We start from the raw sequence: 6,002 nt of genomic DNA, 5'->3' as shown, positions 1-6,002 counted from the left end.
AAATCTTCAATTTCTTAGCAATGTCTCGCATGGAATAGCCTTCATTTCTAAGAACAAGAATAGACTGTCGAGTTTCAGATGAAAGTTCTGTTTTTCTGGCCATTTTGAGCGTTTAATTGACCCCACAAATGTGATGCTCCAGAAACTCAATCTGCTCAAAGGAAGGTCAGTTTTGTAGCTTCTGTAACGACCTAAACTGTTTTCAGATGTGTGAACATGATTGCACAAGGGTTTTCTAATCATCAATTAGCCTTCTGAGCCAATGAGCAAACACATTGTACCATTAGAACACTGGAGTGATAGTTGCTGGAAATGGGCCTCTATACACCTATGTAGATATTGCACCAAAAACCAGACATTTGCAGCTAGAATAGTCATTTACCACATTAGCAATGTATAGAGTGTATTTCTTCAAAGTTAAGACTAGTTTAAAGTTATCTTCATTGAAAAGTACAGTGCTTTTCCTTCAAAAATAAGGACATTTCAATGTGACCCCAAACTTTTGAACGGTAGTGTACAAAACAGATGGCTGTATACCTGTTGGCCCATTTCTATAGCCCTTTCTCAGATTTTCAAAAACGTCCAACTTTAGCATATCAAACTTCATCAAACTTGCAATTCTCCCAAAGGCCATGGATCCCCCACTTATCTCCTATGGGCCCCTCGCTTCACACACACACACACACACACACACACACAAAGACACACAGTCTCAAGAATGAAAGGGGTTTGCACAAGGATGGAGAATGAGAAGGACAAAGGTGATCGGAGGTGCTTGGTTGGTGTGTGTGTGTGTGTGTGTGTGTGTGTGCAAGGGGGATGAGGGTACTCACACCTCCCTTTGTCTTGGACTAATTCCACAATCTTGTCCCCAAGAAAAGGACTCCCACTCACCATGTTTTCAAAGGGCTCCTCAAGCGTGACCCCTCATTATGTACGGCCCCTCCCCTTACAACTGACAGGGCCCCTTAGGGCATCAAGCACCAGCAACAACAAAAAAAAAATCACACAAACCACATTTGCATTTGATTTGATTATCCTTCATGGTTGATTCATGGCCCTCTGAGCTTCTGTTAGGGGACCGTTTAGACAAGCCATCAGCCTGACACACTAACTTGTGCATCACTTTTCTTCCTGAAAAACCCAAATTCCTTCAGTCTGAGCAAAGCAAGTGATTTTAATCAGCAGGTACTTTCTGAAAATAGAGTTCACTCTATTTTGAAATAAGCAGAAAAATCCTTGTAACCTAAAACAAGGAAAACAAATGGCTTAAAATGAAAAAGCTTAAAGAAAGTACAGAACATCTGTGCCAGAAGACAACACTTCTGGGTTATCCTCAGTTCCACTAGTTTTCAGTTTCTCTCTCCTTTTATTTGCCTATTTTCCTTTTTTTCTTTTTGAAACACTGAAACATAATACAGTGGTATTTTATTTTTAATTCATTATTCATTTATTTTGGTATGGGTCTTAGCCACACCAATATTAATTTATGTTTAGACTAAGTCATCAGAACTGGTCTCGCTTAATATTTTTAATATTAGGTAGATTAAAAAACATTTAAATCTACCTATAAGAGAAAAGAAATAGTTGAGTTTTGAAGAATTTTCAAACTTAATTGATTAATTAATGTGTTCACTTTATTTTCCCTATTAGATTAAATTAGATTAGTGACTTGATTAACCTCAGTGTAGGCGTCAGGTCACTTACAGTAAGTTTTGTTTTATTGAGCCCTATCATGAACTGTCACCACATCCCATGATGTCAGCAAAACGGGTATTGTTATCTTGACCGCTTGGAATGATGGTGAAAGCAAGTGACTAAGCCTTCTTGTGGCAGGAGCAACTATGACAGGCGCCAAGGTGATGTTGTTATGAAGCAACATAAACCATGACTGTGATCGTTCTATATCATGTGTTTCTTATTGTAACTATGACAACGAAAATCCCCTGACCATAACAAAGTAGTACCCAAACCATGACTGTTTCCCAAAATCTAACCTAACCAAACCTTAACCATAGCATTGTCTCATAAACAGTAATTTGTAACAGTCTTGGAAAAGCACAGACAAAGGATGTTTCTACTAGTTTCACACTTAACCTCTGACCCAATGGATGTGGAGTGCAGGGACAATCCTATTTTGGCATTTTGCTTCTTTTGTTTGCTCTGTTTCCGCTTCCACAGTCACAGTATTTAAAAAGAAAATTTGACACACTCTTGCAATTTGTCGACCAGCTTTGTTATGTGTTAAGTGTTATGTTAATATATATGTTAAATGGACCCCAGTAACATTAACATTACTCATGTGTAAATATTTTAGGGCTGTCCCTGACTAAGGATTTACATAGTCAAATCAGAATCGTCAAGTCCTGCCTATAGTCGACTGATAGTCGCATCATGTTTGTTTTTGTGCACGGCAATTGCGGGGACCCTTTTCTCTCTCTCCCTCTCTCTCTCTCTCTCTCTCTCTCTCGCCTGCCATTCACCGGTCTTGTGCAGAGTTTTGCGTGCATGCCGTGCTGCCGACAACTGCATGCACGTCGTGGTTCCTCACGGGTCTATTTCAAGTAGCTGGCTATTTAAAAACGATATAATATTCTTTGTGTGGTTCATCAAGGGTCATAAATTATCCAAAAATCCTGCGAGGAGCGAACAACTCTGCACAACACCGGTGAAGCCGGGGCTCCATCTCTTCTGCAAGTGTTCCTCAACTGCCACTACACATACACGCTACACCTACGCATGCGCATTGACGACCCAGGGTTAGGGTTACAATTTTGGATTTATTCACGCACTTTTTTTCTTTTTACATGTTTATTTACAGCATTAAATGTTAAAATGTATATTGTAATCGGCTGTGTTTTAAGTTAATGGGAGGAAACTGGTAGTTCTATGTAAAATCAGACGTTGAGCACCCCCATATTGTCAAATTATTATATTGGCATGATCCTTGTTTTGCTGCAAAGCTTCGACTGTGAGATTGACAGTGGTATCAGGCTCCACCCATCGAAGCATCGAATCTTCGGGCTCAGCCCTAAAATATTTATAACATAAAGCCTTGCATTACATTGGTTTGATATAATTCCAACAACCCAAAACCTTTTTTTTTATGTATACCATAATAATTGTGGGCCTTGCATTTTCCTGTTGCACGGGCACAGTGCAAACACAGTGCAAAAGTAGGTCTGGCATAGTACAGGTCTATGGGCATATGTGCAAAACACGGGTGGAAATTAACACCCGCCACCCGCCAAATACGGGCAGATTTCCCATTTGTTGGCTAAATGTTGGAAGACTATCCGCCACATTAGCAGGTAAATGTATTCGACATATCGCCATATAATAGTTATTTGATAATTAGCAGCAGACCGATGTTCTTGTTTGTTGTGTGTCACACTTAAATTGGTCCCTGATGTACCAGGGGATCTAAAATTGTGTAACACACAGATTAGGGGGGTTCATTGGTTGTTGTTTATGTTCTTTCATGTTACTTGTGTTTGATTGGCATAGATTTGTAAGGGGGTGGGCGTTAAGGGACAGGAGTCGGCAGGGAAAGAGGGGAAAGTGAGAGTGTGGCCGCTTTAAGATTTCAGGGGTAGTGTATTGTGATGGACTAATAATGATTTGTTTTAGATATTACTCACGATCAGCCACTGTTTCGACGGCATGCCCAACAGCAAGGTTGCACAAATTTATGGCCGTGGAAATAGACCACGCTTGTGGGTTATGCGCAGAGCAGCTACTTGGCACATCTCGATAAGTAGCATACACACCGGCTGAGGCTTTTCACACAGAGATCATTCTGTCTCTATGTCTCGACTCTGTCACCAACTTTCCCAGCTCAGAGGGAGATAAGGCAGCGTGAAAGCTGCTTGTGTTAGCTAATTACAAAAGTTGTACTTGGAGTGTGTTTAACTTTTAGCTAGCTAGCCACCAGTGTAATGTGGCGACATTTAACATTACCACCAAACCAATAAAACGAAAAAACGAAGCAAAGGAAGAGGCGGCTGAAGCAGAACATAAAAAAATGAAGTTAGCAGTCCAGTCTAGTGCTGTCCTCCCCAGAGATCAAGGAGTATGATCCATACACTGTATAAAAACTGCTGATCACACAAAAGCTGTGATGCTGTGGCACCAGGACTCCCAAGGACCCAAGGAGATAAACACAAATCTAGAAACAATGCTGATAATTCTGCACAAATTGATTATTTTCTTAAGCTAAACATTTTCATTACCATTTATGGTCCTTTGAAACATCTCCCTTCAAACCAGTAAAATACAAATAAAACCACTCTTTTGTTCTTTGCTGAAATATCTTTTTGCAGATTGGTTTTTGCCAGACAACAGAAATGTGGTCATATGTTTCTGCTCCGAGGCTGTTCAGATGCTCTGCTTTCCTGTTCCTGTTTGCCTGGTGCATGGGAGAGAGTGTGTGTGTGTGTGTTTGCGAGCACATGTCTGCAGGGCAGCTGTGTCCCCGATACGTGGGGACCTGACCCAGCTGTCACTAACCATGCTGCGAGAGGTCTCTCTGAAAAGCACGGAAATAAAATGTACGTTCATCTCTCAGCAGGAACTGGCAGGGAACTGTCAGTAGTTAATATAAACAAATGAGTCTCTTCTGAGCATATCTCAGTCTTAATTTCTCACATTATATCGGTGACTTTAATTGAGACTTCATGTGGGACTGGGAGAAGCAACAAAGCTTGTCTTCGTGCCTATTGGTAGATACAAAACACACTGCAATGAGGCCCGCTGCTTGAAAAAACATTGCTGTACATGAAAGATCAAAGGTCCCTGGCTAATGTCCTACCTGCTCACTCATTGCAGAAACTCAGAAACATGTAAATGGATGGCAATGAAGATGTGTTCAACCATGTTCCATGTAAGGAAAATAATAGATTGTGAATATTAGAGTTTGAATGATGCAATGTGACATGTTGCTGTGGTACTGTTTTCACCGCTAGATGCTTTTGCAACACATGCTGTAGTAATTACTGTGCAATGATGGACCCAGTGTTTATAAGTTCAGGTCACAAAATCTGTTAGTGTAATGTTAGACATAAACACAATCAACTTTACTGCACGTCACACTAAGAGAATCTATAGTCTGTTTTCACACATGAATCATTTCGTAGAACTCTGCATAAATTGTGTATCCTCTATCCCCCCCTTGTCCACAGTGTACACAGTGCTCTGGGGTTAAATATAATGTGGACGAGCCCTTTAAAGCAAATGCGATCTGAAAGGCTGGCAAAGGCGAGGGGACGCAGCTGTCGGCGAAGCATGTCTTTTTTAAGGGCTGCCCCTAATGATTGGAGACAGTTGGCAATTACGTAAGTATTCACTTTTAGGCCACTGGGCTGTACACTGTGTCGAGCCCCCCGGACCCTGGCACACATGCAAAATGGGTAGAAGAAGAGAAGGAGGAACGTGGGGGTGGGTGAACAAGAGCGAGAACAGAAGAGTGGGGGAGCTGGCCAAGCACCAACAGGGGAACAGTGGTGCACGTGCCAACATGGAGAAAGCGGGGAGATGGACAGAAAGAGAGGGGGATGGAGGCATGGAAGGAAGGAAAAAGAGAGAAAAGAGCAAGAACAAAGGAAGCGTAATCACAGATGAAGAGGCTGACAAGAAGAGGACAAAAATGAAAACAGAAAATAAATAACGAGGAGAAGCAAACTCCACCCTGCAACATTTCATATACATGTGCACGTGATAAAAGTTTGAAATCACAACACAAGATTTTATTGCGTTAAGGAATTGACACTTTTTTGTCTGCAAACTGTTTTGAACAAATACCATCAAGATAAATAGGCCATGCTTTCACACAATGATAAAATGAGAAGCTATGTATGACAGCAGATGTCGCTGCAATTTTTTGTGTCAACCTGTGAGCAGGGTGTTGTGTAACCATCATCTTGTTTCAACAACTATTAATTCAATGTCAAAATACTTGCTGGCTAAAGTGGAGCAGAGAAGACAGCAACGCAAAAGGAGAAAAC

The sequence above is a fragment of the Micropterus dolomieu genome, linkage group LG05 (assembly GCF_021292245.1).
Source record: "Micropterus dolomieu isolate WLL.071019.BEF.003 ecotype Adirondacks linkage group LG05, ASM2129224v1, whole genome shotgun sequence".
Taxonomy (NCBI): Eukaryota; Metazoa; Chordata; class Actinopteri; order Centrarchiformes; family Centrarchidae; genus Micropterus; species Micropterus dolomieu.
Note: the sequence above shows the minus strand (reverse complement) of the source record.